The sequence below is a fragment of the Hippocampus zosterae genome, chromosome 1 (assembly GCF_025434085.1).
Source record: "Hippocampus zosterae strain Florida chromosome 1, ASM2543408v3, whole genome shotgun sequence".
Classification (NCBI taxonomy): Eukaryota; Metazoa; Chordata; class Actinopteri; order Syngnathiformes; family Syngnathidae; genus Hippocampus; species Hippocampus zosterae.
This window is the reverse complement of record NC_067451.1, coordinates 31091185-31112124: the sequence shown is the minus strand read 5'-3', so window position 1 is coordinate 31112124 and position 20940 is coordinate 31091185. Positions and strand designations below refer to the sequence as shown.

General features: G+C 47.4%; 25 non-coding genes across 25 annotated transcripts; 8 read left to right on the top strand and 17 right to left on the bottom strand.

The window, feature by feature from the left end:
- Positions 1–1195: 1195 nt before the first annotated feature.
- trnal-cag (transfer RNA leucine (anticodon CAG)) lies at positions 1196–1277 on the bottom strand. Its single transcript has one exon. It is a non-coding gene; the product is annotated as a tRNA-Leu (tRNA).
- A 1184-nt stretch (positions 1278–2461) lies between these two features.
- On the bottom strand, positions 2462–2543 carry trnal-cag (transfer RNA leucine (anticodon CAG)). Its single transcript has one exon. It is a non-coding gene; the product is annotated as a tRNA-Leu (tRNA).
- A 2269-nt stretch (positions 2544–4812) lies between these two features.
- trnal-aag (transfer RNA leucine (anticodon AAG)) lies at positions 4813–4894 on the bottom strand. The gene has a single exon. It is a non-coding gene; the product is annotated as a tRNA-Leu (tRNA).
- Positions 4895–5133: 239 nt separating this feature from the next.
- Positions 5134–5205, top strand: trnat-cgu (transfer RNA threonine (anticodon CGU)). The gene has a single exon. It is a non-coding gene; the product is annotated as a tRNA-Thr (tRNA).
- Positions 5206–5443: 238 nt separating this feature from the next.
- On the bottom strand, positions 5444–5525 carry trnal-aag (transfer RNA leucine (anticodon AAG)). The gene has a single exon. It is a non-coding gene; the product is annotated as a tRNA-Leu (tRNA).
- A 548-nt stretch (positions 5526–6073) lies between these two features.
- On the bottom strand, positions 6074–6155 carry trnal-uag (transfer RNA leucine (anticodon UAG)). The gene has a single exon. It is a non-coding gene; the product is annotated as a tRNA-Leu (tRNA).
- An 873-nt stretch (positions 6156–7028) lies between these two features.
- Positions 7029–7100, top strand: trnam-cau (transfer RNA methionine (anticodon CAU)). Its single transcript has one exon. It is a non-coding gene; the product is annotated as a tRNA-Met (tRNA).
- Positions 7101–7794: 694 nt separating this feature from the next.
- On the bottom strand, positions 7795–7876 carry trnal-aag (transfer RNA leucine (anticodon AAG)). The gene has a single exon. It is a non-coding gene; the product is annotated as a tRNA-Leu (tRNA).
- A 549-nt stretch (positions 7877–8425) lies between these two features.
- trnal-aag (transfer RNA leucine (anticodon AAG)) lies at positions 8426–8507 on the bottom strand. The gene has a single exon. It is a non-coding gene; the product is annotated as a tRNA-Leu (tRNA).
- A 548-nt stretch (positions 8508–9055) lies between these two features.
- Positions 9056–9137, bottom strand: trnal-uag (transfer RNA leucine (anticodon UAG)). The gene has a single exon. It is a non-coding gene; the product is annotated as a tRNA-Leu (tRNA).
- Positions 9138–11406: 2269 nt separating this feature from the next.
- trnal-aag (transfer RNA leucine (anticodon AAG)) lies at positions 11407–11488 on the bottom strand. Its single transcript has one exon. It is a non-coding gene; the product is annotated as a tRNA-Leu (tRNA).
- A 239-nt stretch (positions 11489–11727) lies between these two features.
- On the top strand, positions 11728–11799 carry trnat-cgu (transfer RNA threonine (anticodon CGU)). Its single transcript has one exon. It is a non-coding gene; the product is annotated as a tRNA-Thr (tRNA).
- A 238-nt stretch (positions 11800–12037) lies between these two features.
- trnal-aag (transfer RNA leucine (anticodon AAG)) lies at positions 12038–12119 on the bottom strand. The gene has a single exon. It is a non-coding gene; the product is annotated as a tRNA-Leu (tRNA).
- A 548-nt stretch (positions 12120–12667) lies between these two features.
- On the bottom strand, positions 12668–12749 carry trnal-uag (transfer RNA leucine (anticodon UAG)). Its single transcript has one exon. It is a non-coding gene; the product is annotated as a tRNA-Leu (tRNA).
- An 873-nt stretch (positions 12750–13622) lies between these two features.
- Positions 13623–13694, top strand: trnam-cau (transfer RNA methionine (anticodon CAU)). Its single transcript has one exon. It is a non-coding gene; the product is annotated as a tRNA-Met (tRNA).
- Positions 13695–14388: 694 nt separating this feature from the next.
- Positions 14389–14470, bottom strand: trnal-aag (transfer RNA leucine (anticodon AAG)). Its single transcript has one exon. It is a non-coding gene; the product is annotated as a tRNA-Leu (tRNA).
- Positions 14471–15019: 549 nt separating this feature from the next.
- Positions 15020–15101, bottom strand: trnal-aag (transfer RNA leucine (anticodon AAG)). Its single transcript has one exon. It is a non-coding gene; the product is annotated as a tRNA-Leu (tRNA).
- Positions 15102–15649: 548 nt separating this feature from the next.
- trnal-uag (transfer RNA leucine (anticodon UAG)) lies at positions 15650–15731 on the bottom strand. Its single transcript has one exon. It is a non-coding gene; the product is annotated as a tRNA-Leu (tRNA).
- Positions 15732–16914: 1183 nt separating this feature from the next.
- trnal-cag (transfer RNA leucine (anticodon CAG)) lies at positions 16915–16996 on the bottom strand. The gene has a single exon. It is a non-coding gene; the product is annotated as a tRNA-Leu (tRNA).
- An 872-nt stretch (positions 16997–17868) lies between these two features.
- On the top strand, positions 17869–17940 carry trnam-cau (transfer RNA methionine (anticodon CAU)). The gene has a single exon. It is a non-coding gene; the product is annotated as a tRNA-Met (tRNA).
- A 233-nt stretch (positions 17941–18173) lies between these two features.
- On the bottom strand, positions 18174–18255 carry trnal-cag (transfer RNA leucine (anticodon CAG)). Its single transcript has one exon. It is a non-coding gene; the product is annotated as a tRNA-Leu (tRNA).
- A 544-nt stretch (positions 18256–18799) lies between these two features.
- Positions 18800–18881, bottom strand: trnaf-aaa (transfer RNA phenylalanine (anticodon AAA)). Its single transcript has one exon. It is a non-coding gene; the product is annotated as a tRNA-Phe (tRNA).
- A 318-nt stretch (positions 18882–19199) lies between these two features.
- Positions 19200–19271, top strand: trnam-cau (transfer RNA methionine (anticodon CAU)). Its single transcript has one exon. It is a non-coding gene; the product is annotated as a tRNA-Met (tRNA).
- Positions 19272–19832: 561 nt separating this feature from the next.
- On the top strand, positions 19833–19904 carry trnam-cau (transfer RNA methionine (anticodon CAU)). Its single transcript has one exon. It is a non-coding gene; the product is annotated as a tRNA-Met (tRNA).
- A 559-nt stretch (positions 19905–20463) lies between these two features.
- trnam-cau (transfer RNA methionine (anticodon CAU)) lies at positions 20464–20535 on the top strand. The gene has a single exon. It is a non-coding gene; the product is annotated as a tRNA-Met (tRNA).
- The last annotated feature ends 405 nt before the right edge of the window (positions 20536–20940 follow it).

Genomic DNA, 20940 nt, shown 5'->3' with positions numbered 1-20940 from the left:
GCCACACTACCTGTTCAACTATGTCTCAGAACTGCACCCTGTTGGCATATTGAATAAGCATTGGGACGTGATCTGAAAAGCAAAGTCCAGCATAGTCTTCTCAGATCTCCCATTGTTATTTATGCGATAAAGCAGAGTTGTATTAGAGGCGAACGGCCTCAAAGATAACAGACACAGTCCAGTTGCAATTTGGGTGGGTCCAAAGCCTTATCAAGCGCTGAGAGCAATGAAAGAGTCTACTGCGGTCAGCAGCGGAGTGGCGCAGCGGTAGCGTGCTGGGCCCATAACCCAGAGGTTGATGGATCGAAATCATGCTCTGCTATCTGGACTACCCATGAGTATTGGGTGAAACTACGCGAAGCAAGCTGTAGAATTCCTTTCATGTGTTGATTTTCGAAGGAAGACCCATGATGGGTCCTCATACCTTATGGCAGCAACAAAAGTGAATCGAAACTATTATTCTAATTAGTCCACTTTTTGCCAAAAGCAGCGATTTATTGCACTCAAGAAGGTCGTCTTGGGCTCGAGGAATGTTGGACAGGATGACAGCACAAATTTAAATGGCAGTGGTCGTATTTGAACCCACGCCTCCTGAGAGACTGGACCCTGAATCCAGCGCTTTGGACCACTCAGCCACACTACCTGTCCGTTTATGTCTAAGAACTGCACCCTGTTGGCATATTGAATAAGCATTGGGACGTGTGGTCTTAAAAGCAACGTCCAGCGTAGTCTTCTCTGATCTCCTCTTGTTTTTTATGTGATAAAGTCAACTTGGAAAAGAGGCGAGCTGCCTCAAAGATAACAGGCACAGTCCAGTTGAAATTTGGGCGGGTCCACAGCCTTATCAAGCGCTGAGAGCAATGAAAGAGTCTCCTGCGGTCAGCAGCAGAGTGGCACAGCGGTAGCGTGTGGTGCCCATAACCCAGAGGTCGATTTATCAAAATCATCCTCTGCTATCTGAACTACCCACGAGAATCAGGTGAACTTATGTGAAGCAAGCTGTAGAATTCCTTTCATATGTTGGATCTCGAAGGAAGACCCATGATGGGTCCTCATACCTTATGGCAGCAACAGAAGTCAATCGAAACTATTATTCTAATTAGTCCACTTTTTGCCAAAAGCAGCGTTTCATTTCAATCAAGAAGGTAGTCTTGGGTTCGAAGAATGTTGGACAGGATGACAGCCCAAATTTATATGGCAGTGGTGGGATTTGAACCCACGCCTCCTGAGAGACTGGAGCCTGAGTCCAGCGCCTTGGACCGCTCGGCCACACTACCTGTCTTACGAAGTCTAAGAACTGCACCCTGTTGGCATTTTGAATAAGCATTGGGACGTGTGGTCTGAAAAGCAACGTCCAGCGTAGTCTTCTCAGATCTCCCCTTGTTTTTTATATGATGAAGCCAATTTGGATAAGAGGCAAACTGCCTCAAAGATAACAGGCACAGTCCAGTTGAAATGTGGGCGGGTCCACAGCCTTATCAAGCGCTGAGAGCAATGAAAGAGTCTCCTGCGGTCAGCAGCAGGGTGGCACAGCGGTAGCGTGCTGGGCCCATAACCCAGAGGTCGATGGATCGAAATCATCCTCTGCTATCTGAACTAACCACGAGAATCTGGCGAACTTATGTGAAGCAAGCTGTAGAATTCCTTTCATGTGTTGCTTCTCGAAGGAAAACCCATGATGGATCCTCATAGCTTATGGCAGCAAGTAAAGTCTATTGAAACAATAATGCCAATTAGTCCGTTTTCTGCCAAAAGCAGCAATTTATTTCACTCAAGAAGGTCGTCTTGGGCTCGGAGAATGTTGGACAGGATGACAGCCAAATATTAAATGGCAGTGGGTGTATTTGAACCCACGCCTCGTGAGAGACTGGATCCTTAATCCAGCGCCTTAGACCGCTCGGCGACACTACCTGTCCAACTATGTCTAAGAACTGCACCTTGTTGGCATTTTGAATAAGCATTGGGACGTGGTCTGAAAAGTAACGTCCAGCGTAGTCTTCTCAGATGTCCTTTTGTTATTTATGCGATAAAGCAGAGTTGTAAAAGAGGCGAACGGCCTCAAAGATAACAGGCACAGTCCAGTTGCAATTTGGGCGGGTGCACAGCCTTATCAAGCGCTGAGAGCAATGAAAGAGTCTCCTGCACTCAGCAGCAGAGTGGAGCTGCCGTAGCGTGCTGGGCCCATAACCCAGAGGTTGATGGATCGAAACCATCCTCTGCTATCTGGACCACCCATGAGTATCGAGTGAAATTATGCGAAGCAAGCTGTAGAATTCCTTTCTTGTGTTGCTTTTCGAAGGAAGACCCATGATGGGTCCTCATACCTTATGGCAGTGACAGAAGTCAATCGAAACTATTATTCTAATTAGTCCACTTTTTGCCAAAAGCAGCGTTTCATTTCAATGAAGAAGGTAGTCTTGGGTTCGAAGAATGTTGGACAAGATGACAGCCCAAATTTAAATGGCAGTGGTGGGATTTGAACCCACGCCTCCTGAGAGACTGGAGCCTGAGGCCAGCGCCTTGGACCGCTCGGCCACACTACCTGTATTATGATGTCTAAGAACTGCACCCTGTTGGCATTTTGAATAAGCATTGGGACGTGTGGTCTGAAAAGCAACATCCAGCGGAGTCTTCTCAGATCTCCCCTTGTTTTTTATGTGATAAAGCCAATTTGGATAAGAGGCGAACTGCCTCAAAGATAACAGGCACAGTCCAGTTGAAATTTGGGCGAGTCCACAGCCTTATCAAGTGCTGAGAGCAATGAAAGAGTCTACTACACTCAGCAGCGGAGTGGCGCAGCGGTAGCGTGCTGGGCTCATAACCCAGAGGTCGATGGATCGAAACCATCCTCTTCCGTCTGGACTGCCCACCAGAGTCAGGTGAACTCATGTGACGCAAGCTGTAGAATTCCTTTCATGTGTTGCTTCTCGAATGAAGACCCATGATGGGTCCTCATACCTTATGGCAGCAACAGAAGTCAATCAAAACTATTATTCTAATCAGTCCACTTTTTGCCAAAAGCAGCGTTTCATTTCAATCAAGAAGGTAGTCTTGGGCTCGAAGAATGTTGTACAGGATGACAGCCCATATTTAAATGGCAGTGGTGGGATTTGAACCCACGCCTCCTGAGAGACTGGAGCCTAAATCCGGCGCTTGGACCGCTCGGATACACTACCTGTTCAACTATGTCTCAGAACTGCACCCCGTTGGCCTGTTGAATAAGCATTGGGACGTGGTCTGAAAACCAACATCCAGTGTAGTCTTCTCAGATCTCCCTTTGTTATTTATGCGAAAAAGCCAACTTGGATAAGAGCCGAACGGTGTCAAAGATAACAGGCACAGTCCAGTTGCAATTTAGGCGGGTCCACAGCCTTATCAAGCGCTGAGAGCAATGAAAGAGTCTACTGCACTCAGCAGCGGAGTGGCGCAGCGGTAGCGTGCTGGGCCCATAACCCAGAGGTCGATGGATCGAAACCATCCTCTTCCGTCTGGACTGCCCACGAGAGTCAGGTGAACTCATGTGACGCAAGCTGTAGAATTCCTTTCATGTGTTGCTTCTCGAAGGAAGACCCATAATGGGTCCTCATACCTTATGGCAGCAACAGAAGTCAATCAAAACTATTATTCTAATCAGTCCACTTTTTGCCAAAAGCAGCGTTTCATTTCAATCAAGAAGGTAGTCTTGGGCTCGAAGAATGTTGTACAGGATGACAGCCCATATTTAAATGGCAGTGGTGGGATTTGAACCCACGCCTCCTGAGAGACTGGAGCCTAAATCCGGCGCTTGGACCGCTCGGATACACTACCTGTTCAACGATGTATCAGAACTGCACCCCGTTGGCATTTTGAATAAGCATTGGAACGTGGTCTGAAAAGTAACGTCCAGCGGAGTCTTCTCAGATGTCCCTTTGTTATTTATGCGATAAAGCAGAGTTGTAAAAGAGGCGAACGACCTCAAAAATAACAGGCACAGTCCTGTTGCAATTTGGGCGGGTCCACAGCCTTATCAAGCGCTGAGAGCAATGAAAGAGTCTCCTGCCCTCAGCAGCAGAGTGTCGCAGCGGTAGCGTGCTGGGCCCATAACCCAGAGGTCGATGGATCGAAACCATCCTCTGCTATCTGAACTACCCACGAGAATCATGCGAACTTATGTGAAGCAAGCTGTAGAATTCCTTTCATGTGTTGCTTCTCGAAGGAAAACCCATGATGGGTCCTTATGGCAGCGACAGAAGTCAATCGAAACTATTATTTCTAATTAGTCCACTTTTTGCCAAAAGCAGCGTTTCATTTCAATGAAGAAGGGAGTCTTGGGTTCGAAGAATGTTGGACAAGATGACAGCCCAAATTTAAATGGCAGTGGTGGGATTTGAACCCACGCCTCCTGAGAGACTGGAGCCTGAATCCTGCGCCTCAAAGATAACAGGCACAGTCCAGTTGCAATTTGGGCGGGTCCACAGCCTTATCAAGCGCTGAGAGCAATGAAAGAGTCTCCTGTACTCAGCAGCAGAGTGGCGCAGCGGTAGCGTGCTGGGCCCGTAACCCAGAGGTCGATGGATTGAAATCATCCTCTGCTATCTGGACTACCCGTAAGTATTGGGTGAAACTATGCGAAGCAAGCTGTCGAATTCCTTTCATGTGTTGCTTTTCGAAGGAAGACCCATGATGGGTCCTCATACCTTATGGCAGCAACAAAAGTCAATCGAAACTATCATTCTAATTAGTCCACTTTTTGCCAAAAGCAGCGTTTCATTTCAATCAACAAGGTACTCTTGGGGTCGAAGAATGTTGGATGGATGACAGCCCAAATTTAAATGGCAGTGGTGGGATTTGAACCCACGCCTCCTGAGAGACTGGAGCCTTAATCCAGCACCTTAGACCGCTCGGCCACACTACCTGTCCAGTTTTGTCTAAGAACTGCACCTTGTTGGCATTTTGAATAAGCATTGGGACGTGATCTGAAAAGCAAAGTCCAGCATAGGCTTCTCAGATCTCCCTTTGTTATTTATGCGATAAAGCAGAGTTGTATTAGAGGCGAACGGCCTCAAAGATAACAGGCACAGTCCAGTTGCAATTTGGGCGGGTCCACAGCCTTATCAAGCGCTGAGAGCAATGAAAGAGTCTACTGCGGTCAGCAGCAGAGTGGCGCAGCGGTAGCGTGCTGGGCCCGTAACCCAGAGGTCGATGGATCGAAATCATCCTCTGCTATCTGGACTACCCATGAGTATTGGTTGAAACTATGCGAAGCAAGCTGTAGAATTCCTTTCATGTGTTGCTTTTCGAAGGAAGACCCATGATGGGTCCTCATACCTTATGGCAGCAACAAAAGTCAATCGAAACTATTATTCTAATTAGTCCACTTTTTGCCAAAAGCAGCGTTTCATTTCAATCAAGAAGGTAGTCTTGGGCTCGAAGAATGTTGGATGGATGACAGCCCAAATTTAAATGGCAGTGGTGGGATTTGAACCCACCCCTCCTGAGAGACTGGAGCCTTAATCCAGCGCCTTAGACCGCTCGGCCACACTACCTGTCGAGCTATGTCTAAGAACTGCACCTTGTTGGCATTTTGATTAAGCATTGGGAAGTGATCTGAAAAGTAACGTCCAGTGTAGTCTTCTCAGATCTCCCTTTGTTATTTATGGGATAAAGCCAACTTGGATAAGACGCGAACGGTGTCAAAGATAACAGGTACAGTCCCGTTGCAATTTGGGTGGGTCCACAGCCTTTTCAAGCGCAGAGAGCAATGAAAGAGTCTCCTGCACTCAGCAGCAGAGTGGCGCAGCGGTAGCGTGCGGGGCCCATAACCCAGAGATGACGGATCGAAACCATCCTCTGCTATCAGAACTACCCACAACGATCAGGCGACCTTATGTGAAGCAAGCTGTAGAATTCCTTTCATTTGTAGCTTTTCGAAGTAAGACCCATGATAGGTCCTCATACCTTATGTCAGCAACAGAAGTCAATAGAAATAATAATTCTAATTAGTCCACTTTTTGCCAAAAGCAGCGTTTCATTTCAATCAAAAAGGTCGTCTTGGGCTCGAAGAATGTTGGATGGATGACAGCCCAAATTTAAATGGCAGTGGTGGGATTTGAACCCACGCCTCCTGAGAGACTGGAGCCTAAATCCAGCGCCTTAGACCGCTCGGCCACACTACCTGTTCAACTATGTCTCAGAACTGCACCCTGTTGGCATATTGAATAAGCATTGGGACGTCTGGTCTGAAAAGCAACGTCCAGCGTAGTCTTCTCAGATCTCCCCTTGTTTTTTATGTGATAAAGCCAATTTGGATAAGAGGCGAACTGCCTCAAAGATAACAGGCACAGTCCAGTTGAAATTTGGACGGGTCCACAGCCTTATCAAGCGCTGAGAGCAATGAAAGAGTCTACTGCGGTCAGCAGCAGAGTGGCGCAGCGGTAGCGTCCTGGGCCCATAACCCAGAGGTCGATGGATCGAAACCATCCTCTGCTATCTGAACTACCCACGAGAATCAGGCAAACTTATGTGAAGCAAGCTGTAGAATTCCTTTCATGGATTGCTTCTCGAAGGAAAACCCATGATTGGTCCTCATACCTTATGGCAGCAACAAAAGTCTATTGAAACAATAATGCCAATTAGTCCGTTTTCTGCCAAAAGCAGCAATTTATTTCACTCAAGAAGCTCGTCTTGGGCTCGAAGAATGTTGGACAGGATGACAGCCAAATATTAAATGGCAGTGGTGGTATTTGAACCCACGCCTCGAGAGAGACTGGAGCCTTAATCCAGCGCCTTAGACCGCTCGGCCACACTACCTGTCCAACTATGTCTAAGAACTGCACCTTGTTGGCATTTTGAATAAGCATTGGGACGTGGTCTGAAAAGTAACGTCCAGCGGAGTCTTCTCAGATGTCCCTTTGTTATTTATGCGATAAAGCAGAGTTGTAAAAGAGGCGAACGACCTCAAAAATAACAGGCACAGTCCTGTTGCAATTTGGGCGGGTCCACAGCCTTATCAAGCGCTGAGAGCAATGAAAGAGTCTCCCGCACTCAGCAGCAGAGTGGCGCAGCGGTAGCGTGCTGGGCCCATAACCCAGAGGTCGATGGATCGAAACCATCCTCTGCTATCTGAACTACCCACGAGAATCAGGCGAACTTATGTGAAGCAAGCTGTAGAATTCCTTTCATGTGTTGCTTCACGAAGGAAAACCCATGATGGGTCCTTATGGCAGCGACAGAAGTCAATCGAAACTATTATTTCTAATTAGTCCACTTTTTGCCAAAAGCAGCGTTTCATTTCAATGAAGAAGGGAGTCTTGGGTTCGAAGAATGTTGGACAAGATGACAGCCCAAATTTAAATGGCAGTGGTGGGATTTGAACCCACGCCTCCTGAGAGACTGGAGCCTGAATCCTGCGCCTCAAAGATAACAGGCACAGTCCAGTTGCAATTTGGGCGGGTCCACAGCCTTATCAAGCGCTGAGAGCAATGAAAGAGTCTCCTGCACTCAGCAGCAGAGTGGCGCAGCGGTAGCGTGCTGGGCCCGTAACCCAGAGGTCGATGGATTGAAATCATCCTCTGCTATCTGGACTACCCGTGAGTATTGGGTGAAACTATGCGAAGCAAGCTGTCGAATTCCTTTCATGCCTTGCTTTTCGAAGGAAGACCCATGATGGGTCCTCATACCTTATGGCAGCAACAAAAGTCAATCGAAACTATTATTCTAATTAGTCCACTTTTTGCCAAAAGCAGCGTTTCATTTCAATCAAGAAGGTACTCTTGGGGTCGAAGAATGTTGGATGGATGACAGCCCAAATTTAAATGGCAGTGGTGGGATTTGAACCCACGCCTCCTGAGAGACTGGAGCCTTAATCCAGCACCTTAGACCGCTCGGCCACACTACCTGTCCAGTTTTGTCTAAGAACTGCACCTTGTTGGCATTTTGAATAAGCATTGGGACGTGATCTGAAAAGCAAAGTCCAGCATAGGCTTCTCAGATCTCCCATTGTTATTTATGCGATAAAGCAGAGTTGTATTAGAGGCGAACGGCCTCAAAGATAACAGGCACAGTCCAGTTGCAATTTGGGCGGGTCCACAGCCTTATCAAGCGCTGAGAGCAATGAAAGAGTCTACTGCGGTCAGCAGCAGAGTGGCGCAGCGGTAGCGTGCTGGGCCCATAACCCAGAGGTCGATGGATCGAAATCATCCTCTGCTATCTGGACTACCCATGAGTATTGGGTGAAACTATGCGAAGCAAGCTGTAGAATTCCTTTCATGTGTTGCTTTTCGAAGGAAGACCCATGATGGGTCCTCATACCTTATGGCAGCAACAAAAGTCAATCGAAACTATTATTCTAATTAGTCCACTTTTTGCCAAAAGCAGCGTTTCATTTCAATCAAGAAGGTAGTATTGGGCTCGAAGAATGTTGGATGGATGACAGCCCAAATTTAAATGGCAGTGGTGGGATTTGAACCCACGCCTCCTGAGAGACTGGAGCCTTAATCCAGCGCCTTAGACCGCTCGGCCACAATACCTGTCGAGGTATGTCTAAGAACTGCACCTTGTTGGCATTTTGATTAAGCATTGGGAAGTGATCTGAAAAGTAACGTCCAGTGTAGTCTTCTCAGATCTCCCTTTGTTATTTATGGGATAAAGCCAACTTGGATAAGACGCGAACGGTGTCAAAGATAACAGGTACAGTCCAGTTGCAATTTGGGTGGGTCCACAGCCTTTTCAAGCGCAGAGAGCAATGAAAGAGTCTCCTGCACTCAGCAGCAGAGTGGCGCAGCGGTAGCGTGCTGGGCCCATAACCCATAGATGACGGATCGAAACCATCCTCTGCTATCAGAACTACCCACGACGATCAGGCGACCTTATGTGAAGCAAGCTGTAGAATTCCTTTCATTTGTAGCTTTTCGAAGTAAGACCCATGATGGGTCCTCATACCTTATGTCAGCAACAGAAGTCAATAGAAATAATAATTCTAATTAGTCCACTTTTTGCCAAAAGCAGCGTTTCATTTCAATCAAGAAGGTCGTCTTGGGCTCGAAGAATGTTGGATGGATGACAGCCCAAATTTAAATGGCAGTGGTGGGATTTGAACCCACGCCTCCTGAGAGACTGGAGCCTAAATCCAGCACCTTAGACCGCTCGGCCACACTACCTGTTCAACTATGTCTCAGAACTGCACCCTGTTGGCATATTGAATAAGCATTGGGACGTCTGGTCTGAAAAGCAACGTCCAGCGTAGTCTTCTCAGATCTCCCCTTGTTTTTTATGTGATAAAGCCAATTTGGATAAGAGGCGAACTGCCTCAAAGATAACAGGCACAGTCCAGTTGAAATTTGGACGGGTCCACAGCCTTATCAAGCGCTGAGAGCAATGAAAGAGTCTACTGCGGTCAGCAGCAGAGTGTCGCAGCGGTAGCGTGCTGGGCCCATAACCCAGAGGTCGATGGATCGAAACCATCCTCTGCTATCTGAACTACCCACGAGAATCAGGCGAACTTACGTGAAGCAAGCTGTAAAATTCCTTTCATGGATTGCTTCTCGAAGGAAAACCCATGATGGGTCCTCATACCTTATGGCAGCAACAGAAGTCAATCAAAACTATTATTCTAATCAGTCCACTTTTTGCCAAAAGCAGCGTTTCATTTCAATCAAGAAGGTAGTCTTGGGCTCGAAGAATGTTGTACAGGATGACAGCCCATATTTAAATGGCAGTGGTGGGATTTGAACCCACGCCTCCTGAGAGACTGGAGCCTAAATCCGGCGCTTGGACCGCTCGGATACACTACCTGTTCAACTATGTCTCAGAACTGCACCCCGTTGGCCTGTTGAATAAGCATTGGGACGTGGTCTGAAAACCAACATCCAGTGTAGTCTTCTCAGATCTCCCTTTGTTATTTATGCGAAAAAGCCAACTTGGATAAGAGCCGAACGGTGTCAAAGATAACAGGCACAGTCCAGTTGCAATTTAGGCGGGTCCACAGCCTTATCAAGCGCTGAGAGCAATGAAAGAGTCTACTGCACTCAGCAGCGGAGTGGCGCAGCGGTAGCGTGCTGGGCCCATAACCCAGAGGTCGATGGATCGAAACCATCCTCTTCCGTCTGGACTGCCCACGAGAGTCAGGTGAACTCATGTGACGCAAGCTGTAGAATTCCTTTCATGTGTTGCTTCTCGAAGGAAGACCCATAATGGGTCCTCATACCTTATGGCAGCAACAGAAGTCAATCAAAACTATTATTCTAATCAGTCCACTTTTTGCCAAAAGCAGCGTTTCATTTCAATCAAGAAGGTAGTCTTGGGCTCGAAGAATGTTGTACAGGATGACAGCCCATATTTAAATGGCAGTGGTGGGATTTGAACCCACGCCTCCTGAGAGACTGGAGCCTAAATCCGGCGCTTGGACCGCTCGGATACACTACCTGTTCAACGATGTATCAGAACTGCACCCCGTTGGCATTTTGAATAAGCATTGGAACGTGGTCTGAAAAGTAACGTCCAGCGGAGTCTTCTCAGATGTCCCTTTGTTATTTATGCGATAAAGCAGAGTTGTAAAAGAGGCGAACGACCTAAAAAATAACAGGCACAGTCCTGTTGCAATTTGGGCGGGTCCACAGCCTTATCAAGCGCTGAGAGCAATGAAAGAGTCTCCTGCCCTCAGCAGCAGAGTGTCGCAGCGGTAGCGTGCTGGGCCCATAACCCAGAGGTCGATGGATCGAAACCATCCTCTGCTATCTGAACTACCCACGAGAATCATGCGAACTTATGTGAAGCAAGCTGTAGAATTCCTTTCATGTGTTGCTTCTCGAAGGAAAACCCATGATGGGTCCTTATGGCAGCGACAGAAGTCAATCGAAACTATTATTTCTAATTAGTCCACTTTTTGCCAAAAGCAGCGTTTCATTTCAATGAAGAAGGGAGTCTTGGGTTCGAAGAATGTTGGACAAGATGACAGCCCAAATTTAAATGGCAGTGGTGGGATTTGAACCCACGCCTCCTGAGAGACTGGAGCCTGAATCCTGCGCCTCAAAGATAACAGGCACAGTCCAGTTGCAATTTGGGCGGGTCCACAGCCTTATCAAGCGCTGAGAGCAATGAAAGAGTCTCCTGTACTCAGCAGCAGAGTGGCGCAGCGGTAGCGTGCTGGGCCCGTAACCCAGAGGTCGATGGATTGAAATCATCCTCTGCTATCTGGACTACCCGTAAGTATTGGGTGAAACTATGCGAAGCAAGCTGTCGAATTCCTTTCATGTGTTGCTTTTCGAAGGAAGACCCATGATGGGTCCTCATACCTTATGGCAGCAACAAAAGTCAATCGAAACTATCATTCTAATTAGTCCACTTTTTGCCAAAAGCAGCGTTTCATTTCAATCAACAAGGTACTCTTGGGGTCGAAGAATGTTGGATGGATGACAGCCCAAATTTAAATGGCAGTGGTGGGATTTGAACCCACGCCTCCTGAGAGACTGGAGCCTTAATCCAGCACCTTAGACCGCTCGGCCACACTACCTGTCCAGTTTTGTCTAATAACTGCACCTTGTTGGCATTTTGAATAAGCATTGGGACGTGATCTGAAAAGCAAAGTCCAGCATAGGCTTCTCAGATCTCCCTTTGTTATTTATGCGATAAAGCAGAGTTGTATTAGAGGCGAACGGCCTCAAAGATAACAGGCACAGTCCAGTTGCAATTTGGGCGGGTCCACAGCCTTATCAAGCGCTGAGAGCAATGAAAGAGTCTACTGCGGTCAGCAGCAGAGTGGCGCAGCGGTAGCGTGCTGGGCCCGTAACCCAGAGGTCGATGGATCGAAATCATCCTCTGCTATCTGGACTACCCATGAGTATTGGTTGAAACTATGCGAAGCAAGCTGTAGAATTCCTTTCATGTGTTGCTTTTCGAAGGAAGACCCATGATGGGTCCTCATACCTTATGGCAGCAACAAAAGTCAATCGAAACTATTATTCTAATTAGTCCACTTTTTGCCAAAAGCAGCGTTTCATTTCAATCAAGAAGGTAGTCTTGGGCTCGAAGAATGTTGGATGGATGACAGCCCAAATTTAAATGGCAGTGGTGGGATTTGAACCCACCCCTCCTGAGAGACTGGAGCCTTAATCCAGCGCCTTAGACCGCTCGGCCACACTACCTGTCGAGCTATGTCTAAGAACTGCACCTTGTTGGCATTTTGATTAAGCATTGGGAAGTGATCTGAAAAGTAACGTCCAGTGTAGTCTTCTCAGATCTCCCTTTGTTATTTATGGGATAAAGCCAACTTGGATAAGACGCGAACGGTGTCAAAGATAACAGGTACAGTCCCGTTGCAATTTGGGTGGGTCCACAGCCTTTTCAAGCGCAGAGAGCAATGAAAGAGTCTCCTGCACTCAGCAGCAGAGTGGCGCAGCGGTAGCGTGCGGGGCCCATAACCCAGAGATGACGGATCGAAACCATCCTCTGCTATCAGAACTACCCATGACGATCAGGCGACCTTATGTGAAGCAAGCTGTAGAATTCCTTTCATTTGTAGCTTTTCGAAGTAAGACCCATGATAGGTCCTCATACCTTATGTCAGCAACAGAAGTCAATAGAAATAATAATTCTAATTAGTCCACTTTTTGCCAAAAGCAGCGTTTCATTTCAATCAAAAAGGTCGTCTTGGGCTCGAAGAATGTTGGATGGATGACAGCCCAAATTTAAATGGCAGTGGTGGGATTTGAACCCACGCCTCCTGAGAGACTGGAGCCTAAATCCAGCGCCTTAGACCGCTCGGCCACACTACCTGTTCAACTATGTCTCAGAACTGCACCCTGTTGGCATATTGAATAAGCATTGGGACGTCTGGTCTGAAAAGCAACGTCCAGCGTAGTCTTCTCAGATCTCCCCTTGTTTTTTATGTGATAAAGCCAATTTGGATAAGAGGCGAACTGCCTCAAAGATAACAGGCACAGTCCAGTTGAAATTTGGACGGGTCCACAGCCTTATCAAGCGCTGAGAGCAATGAAAGAGTCTACTGCGGTCAGCAGCAGAGTGGCGCAGCGGTAGCGTCCTGGGCCCATAACCCAGAGGTCGATGGATCGAAACCATCCTCTGCTATCTGAACTACCCACGAGAATCAGGCAAACTTATGTGAAGCAAGCTGTAGAATTCCTTTCATGGATTGCTTCTCGAAGGAAAACCCATGATTGGTCCTCATACCTTATGGCAGCAACAAAAGTCTATTGAAACAATAATGCCAATTAGTCCGTTTTCTGCCAAAAGCAGCAATTTATTTCACTCAAGAAGCTCGTCTTGGGCTCGAAGAATGTTGGACAGGATGACAGCCAAATATTAAATGGCAGTGGTGGTATTTGAACCCACGCCTCGAGAGAGACTGGAGCCTTAATCCAGCGCCTTAGACCGCTCGGCCACACTACCTGTCCAACTATGTCTAAGAACTGCACCTTGTTGGCATTTTGAATAAGCATTGGGACGTGGTCTGAAAAGTAACGTCCAGCGGAGTCTTCTCAGATGTCCCTTTGTTATTTATGCGATAAAGCAGAGTTGTAAAAGAGGCGAACGACCTCAAAAATAACAGGCACAGTCCTGTTGCAATTTGGGCGGGTCCACAGCCTTATCAAGCGCTGAGAGCAATGAAAGAGTCTCCCGCACTCAGCAGCAGAGTGGCGCAGCGGTAGCGTGCTGGGCCCATAACCCAGAGGTCGATGGATCGAAACCATCCTCTGCTATCTGAACTACCCACGAGAATCAGGCGAACTTATGTGAAGCAAGCTGTAGAATTCCTTTCATGTGTTGCTTCACGAAGGAAAACCCATGATGGGTCCTTATGGCAGCGACAGAAGTCAATCGAAACTATTATTTCTAATTAGTCCACTTTTTGCCAAAAGCAGCGTTTCATTTCAATGAAGAAGGGAGTCTTGGGTTCGAAGAATGTTGGACAAGATGACAGCCCAAATTTAAATGGCAGTGGTGGGATTTGAACCCACGCCTCCTGAGAGACTGGAGCCTGAATCCTGCGCCTCAAAGATAACAGGCACAGTCCAGTTGCAATTTGGGCGGGTCCACAGCCTTATCAAGCGCTGAGAGCAATGAAAGAGTCTCCTGCACTCAGCAGCAGAGTGGCGCAGCGGTAGCGTGCTGGGCCCGTAACCCAGAGGTCGATGGATTGAAATCATCCTCTGCTATCTGGACTACCCGTGAGTATTGGGTGAAACTATGCGAAGCAAGCTGTCGAATTCCTTTCATGTGTTGCTTTTCGAAGGAAGACCCATGATGGGTCCTCATACCTTATGGCAGCAACAAAAGTCAATCGAAACTATTATTCTAATTAGTCCACTTTTTGCCAAAAGCAGCGTTTCATTTCAATCAAGAAGGTACTCTTGGGGTCGAAGAATGTTGGATGGATGACAGCCCAAATTTAAATGGCAGTGGTGGGATTTGAACCCACGCCTCCTGAGAGACTGGAGCCTTAATCCAGCACCTTAGACCGCTCGGCCACACTACCTGTCCAGTTTTGTCTAAGAACTGCACCTTGTTGGCATTTTGAATAAGCATTGGGACGTGATCTGAAAAGCAAAGTCCAGCATAGGCTTCTCAGATCTCCCATTGTTATTTATGCGATAAAGCAGAGTTGTATTAGAGGCGAACGGCCTCAAAGATAACAGGCACAGTCCAGTTGCAATTTGGGCGGGTCCACAGCCTTATCAAGCGCTGAGAGCAATGAAAGAGTCTACTGCGGTCAGCAGCAGAGTGGCGCAGCGGTAGCGTGCTGGGCCCATAACCCAGAGGTCGATGGATCGAAATCATCCTCTGCTATCTGGACTACCCATGAGTATTGGGTGAAACTATGCGAAGCAAGCTGTAGAATTCCTTTCATGTGTTGCTTTTCGAAGGAAGACCCATGATGGGTCCTCATACCTTATGGCAGCAACAAAAGTCAATCGAAACTATTATTCTAATTAGTCCACTTTTTGCCAAAAGCAGCGTTTCATTTCAATCAAGAAGGTACTATTGGGCTCGAAGAATGTTGGATGGATGACAGCCCAAATTTAAATGGCAGTGGTGGGATTTGAACCCACGCCTCCTGAGAGACTGGAGCCTTAATCCAGCGCCTTAGACCGCTCGGCCACAATACCTGTCGAGGTATGTCTAAGAACTGCACCTTGTTGGCATTTTGATTAAGCATTGGGAAGTGATCTGAAAAGTAACGTCCAGTGTAGTCTTCTCAGATCTCCCTTTGTTATTTATGGGATAAAGCCAACTTGGATAAGACGCGAACGGTGTCAAAGATAACAGGTACAGTCCAGTTGCAATTTGGGTGGGTCCACAGCCTTTTCAAGCGCAGAGAGCAATGAAAGAGTCTCCTGCACTCAGCAGCAGAGTGGCGCAGCGGTAGCGTGCTGGGCCCATAACCCATAGATGACGGATCGAAACCATCCTCTGCTATCAGAACTACCCACGACGATCAGGCGACCTTATGTGAAGCAAGCTGTAGAATTCCTTTCATTTGTAGCTTTTCGAAGTAAGACCCATGATGGGTCCTCATACCTTATGTCAGCAACAGAAGTCAATAGAAATAATAATTCTAATTAGTCCACTTTTTGCCAAAAGCAGCGTTTCATTTCAATCAAGAAGGTCGTCTTGGGCTCGAAGAATGTTGGATGGATGACAGCCCAAATTTAAATGGCAGTGGTGGGATTTGAACCCACGCCTCCTGAGAGACTGGAGCCTAAATCCAGCACCTTAGACCGCTCGGCCACACTACCTGTTCAACTATGTCTCAGAACTGCACCCTGTTGGCATATTGAATAAGCATTGGGACGTCTGGTCTGAAAAGCAACGTCCAGCGTAGTCTTCTCAGATCTCCCCTTGTTTTTTATGTGATAAAGCCAATTTGGATAAGAGGCGAACTGCCTCAAAGATAACAGGCACAGTCCAGTTGAAATTTGGACGGGTCCACAGCCTTATCAAGCGCTGAGAGCAATGAAAGAGTCTACTGCGGTCAGCAGCAGAGTGTCGCAGCGGTAGCGTGCTGGGCCCATAACCCAGAGGTCGATGGATCGAAACCATCCTCTGCTATCTGAACTACCCACGAGAATCAGGCGAACTTACGTGAAGCAAGCTGTAAAATTCCTTTCATGGATTGCTTCTCGAAGGAAAACCCATGATGGGTCCTCATACCTTATGGCAGCAACAAAAGTCTATTGAAACAATAATGCCAATTAGTCCGTTTTCTGCCAAAAGCAGCAATTTATTTCACTCAAGAAGGTCGTCTTGGGCTCGAAGAATGTTGGACAGGATGACAGCCAAATATTAAATGGCAGTGGTGGTATTTGAACCCACGCCTCGAGAGAGACTGGAGCCTTAATCCAGCACCTTAGACCGCTCGGCCACACTACCTGTCCAACTATGTCTAAGAACTGCACCTTGTTGGCATTTTGAATAAGCATTGGGACGTGGTCTGAAAAGTAACGTCCAGCGGAGTCTTCTCAGATGTCCCTTTGTTATTTATGCGATAAAGCAGAGTTGTAAAAGAGGCGAACGGCCTCAAAGATAACAGGCACAGTCCAGTTGCAATTTGGGCGGGTCCACAGCCTTATCAAGCGCTGAGAGCAATGAAAGAGTCTACTGCGGTCAGCAGCAGAGTGGGGCAGCGGTAGCGTGCTGCGCCCATTACCCAGAGGTCGATGGATCGAAATCATCCTCTGCTATCTGGATTACCCATGAGTATTGGGTGAAACTATGCGAAGCAAGCTGTAGAATTCCTTTCATGTGTTGCTTTTCGAAGGAAGACCCATGATGGGTCCTCATACCTTATGGCAGCAACAAAAGTCAATCGAAACTATTATTCTAATTAGTCCACTTTTTGCCAAAAGTAGCGTTTCATTTCAATCAAGAAGGTAGTCTTGGGCTCGAAGAATGTTGGATGGATGCCAGCCCAAATTTAAATGGCAGTGGTGGGATTTGAACCCACGCCTCCTGAGAGACTGGAGCCTGAGTCCAGCGCCTTGGACCGCTCGGCCACACTACCTGTCTTATGATGTCCAAGAACTGCACCCTGTTGGCATTTTGAATAAGCATTGGGACGTGTGGTCTGAAAAGCAACATCCAGCGGAGTCTTCTCAGATCTCCCCTTGTTATTTATGGGATAAAGCCAACTTGGATAAGACGCGAACGGTGTCAAAGATAACAGGCACAGTCCAGTTGCAATTTGGGTGGGTCCACAGCCTTTTCAAGCGCAGAGAGCAATGAAAGAGTCTACTGCGGTCAGCAGCAGAGTGGTGCGCGGTAGCGTGCCGGGCCTATAACCCAGAGGTCGATGGATCGAAACCATCCTCTGCTATCTGAACTACCCACGAGAATCAGGCGAACTTATGTGAAGCAAGCTGTAGAATTCCTTTCATGGATTGCTTCTCGAAGGAAAACCCATGATGGGTCCTCATACCTTATGGCAGCAACAAAAGTCTATTGAAACAATAATGCCAATTAGTCCGTTTTCTGCCAAAAGCAGCAATTTATTTCACTCAAGAAGGTCGTTTTCGGCTTGAAGAATGTTGGACAGGATGACAGCCAAATATTAAATGGCAGTGGTGGTATTTGAACCCACGCCTCGAGAGAGACTGGAGCCTTAATCCAGCACCTTAGACCGCTCGGCCACACTACCTGTCCAGCTATGTCTAAGAACTGCACCTTGTTGGCATTTTGAATAAGCATTGGGACGTGGTCTGAAAAGTAACGTCCAGCGGAGTCTTCTCAGATGTCCCTTTGTTATTTATGCGATAAAGCAAAGTTGTAAAAGAGGCGAACGACCTCAAAAATAACAGGCACAGTCCAGTTGCAATTTGGGCGGGTCCACAGCCTTATCAAGTGCTGAGAGCAATGAAAGAGTCTCCTGCACTCAACAGCAGAGTGGCGCAGCGGTAGCGTGCTGGGCCCATAACCCAGAGGTCGATGGATCGAAACCATCCTCTGCTATCTGAACTACCCATGAGAATCAGGCGAACTTATGTGAAGCAAGCTGTAGAATTCCTTTCATGTGTTGCTTCTTGAAGGAAAACCCATGATGGGTCCTTATGGCAGCGACAGAAGTCAATCGAAACTATTATTTCTAATTAGTCCACTTTTTGCAAAAAGCAGCGTTTCATTTCAATGAAGAAGGGAGTCTTGGGTTCGAAGAATGTTGGACAAGATGACAGCCCAAATTTAAATGGCAGTGGTGGGATTTGAACCCACGCCTCCTGAGAGACTGGAGCCTGAGTGCAGCGCCTTGGACCGCTCGGCCACACTACCTGTCTTATGATGTCCAAGAACTGCACCCTGTTGGCATTTTGAATAAGCATTGGGACGTGTGGTCTGAAAAGCAACATCTAGCGGAGTCTTCTCAGATCTCCCCTTGTTTTTTATGTGATAAAGCCAATTTGGATAAGAGGCGAACTGCCTCAAAGATAACAGGCACAGTCCAGTTGAAATTTGGGCGGGTCCACAGCCTTATCAAGCGCTGAGAGCAATGAAAGAGTCTACTGCGGTCAGCAGCAGAGTGGCGCAGCGGTAGCGTGCTGGGCCCATAACCCAGAGGTCGATGAATCGAAACCATCCTCTGCTATCTGAACTACCCACGAGAATCTGGCGACCTTATGTGAAGCAAGCTGTAGAATTCTTTTCATGTGTTGCTTCTCGAAGGAAACCCCATGATGGGTCCTTATGGCAGGAACAGAAGTCAATCGAAACTATTATTCTATTTAGTCCACTTTTTGCCAAAGGAGCATTTGTATTTCACTCAAGAAGGTAGTCTTGGGCTCGAAGAATGTTGGATGGATGACAGCCAAATATTAAATGGCAGTGGTGGGATTTGAACCCACGCCTCCCGAGACACTGGAGCTTTAATCCAGCGCCTTAGACCGCTCGGCCACACTACCTGTCCAACTATGTCCCATGATGGGTCCTCATACCTTATGGCAGCAACGGAAGTCTCGAAACAATAATGCCAATTAGTCCACTTTTGGCCAAAAGCAGCAATTTATTTCACTCAACAAGGTAGTCTTGGGCTCGAAGAATGTTGGACAGATGACAGCACAAATTTAAATGGCAGTGGTGGGATTTAAACCCACGCCTCCTGAGAGACTGGAGCCTGAATCCTGCGCCTCAAAGATAACAGGCACAGTCCAGTTGCAATTTGGGCGGGTCCACAGCCTTATCAAGCGCTGAGAGCAATGAAAGAGTCTCCTGCCGTCAGCAGCAGAGTGGCGCAGCGGTAGCGTGCTGGGCCCATAACCCAGAGGTCGATGGATCGAAACCATCCTCTGCTATCTGAACTACCCACGAGAATCAGGCGAACTTATGTGAAGCAAGCTGTAGAATTCCTTTCATGTGTTGCTTCTCGAAGGAAAACCCATGATGGATCCTCATACCTTATGGCAGCAACAAAAGTCAAACGAAACTACTATTCTAATTAGTCCACTTTTTGCCAAAATCAGAATTTTATTTCACTCAGGAAGGTTGTCTTGGGCTCGAAGAATGTTGGACAGGATGACAGCCCGAATTTAAATCGCAGTGGCGGGATGTGAACCCACGCCTCCTGAGAGACTGGAGCCTGAATCCAGCGCCTTGGACCGCTATGCCACACTACCTGTCCATTTGTCTAAGAACTGCACCTTGTTGGCATATTGAATAAGCATTGGGACGTCTGGTCTGAAAAGCAACGACCAGCGTAGTCTTCTCAGATCTCCCCTTGTTTTTTTATGTGATAAAGCCAATTTGGATAAGAGGCGAACTGCCTCAAAGATAACAGGCACAGTCCAGTTGAAATTTGGACGGGTCCACAGCCTTATCAAGCGCTGAGAGCAATGAAAGAGTCTACTGTGGTCAGCAGCAGAGTGGCGCAGCGGTAGCGTGCTGGGCCCATAACCCAGAGGTCGATGGATCGAAACCATCCTCTGCTATCTGAACTACCCACGAGAATCTGGTGAACTTATGTGAAGCAAGTTGTCGAATTCCTTTCTTGTGTTGCTTCTCGAAGGAAGACCCATGATGGGTCCTCATACCTTATGGCAGCAACAGAACTCAATCAAAACTATTATTCTAATCAGTCCACTTTTTGCCAAAAGCAGCGTTTCATTTCAATCAAGAAGGTAGTCTTGGGCTCGAAGAATGTTGTACAGGATGACAGCCCATATTTAAATGGCAGTGGTGGGATTTGAACCCACGCCTCCTGAGAGACTGGAGCCTAAATCCGGCGCTTGGACCGCTCGGATACACTACCTGTTCAACTATGTCTCAGAACTGCACCCCGTTGGCCTGTTGAATAAGCATTGGGACGTGGTCTGAAAAGCAACATCCAGTGTAGTCTTCTCAGATCTCCCTTTGTTATTTATGCGATAAAGCCAACTTGGATAAGAGGCAAACGGTGTCAAAGATTACAGGCACAGTCCAGTTGCAATTTGGGCGGGTCCACAGCCTTATCAAGCGCTGAGAGCAATGAAAGAGTCTACTGCGGTCAGCAGCAGAGTGGCGCAGCGGTAGCGTGCTGGGCCCATAACCCAGAGGTCGATGGATCGAAACCATCCTCTGCTATCTGAACTACCCACGAGAATCAGGCGAACTTACGTGAAGCAAGCTGTAGAATTCATTTCATGGATTGCTTCTCGAAGGAAAACCCATGATGGGTCCTCATACCTTATGGCAGCAACAAAAGTCTATTGAAACAATAATGCCAATTAGTCCGTTTTCTGCCAAAAGCAGCAATTTATTTCACTCAAGAAGCTCGTCTTGGGCTCGAAGAATGTTGGACAGGATGACAGCCAAATATTAAATGGCAGTGGTGGTATTTGAACCCACGCCTCGAGAGAGACTGGAGCCTTAATCCAGCGCCTTAGACCGCTCGGCCACACTACCTGTCCAACTATGTCTAAGAACTGCACCTTGTTGGCATTTTGAATAAGCATTGGGACGTGGTCTGAAAAGTAACGTCCAGCGGAG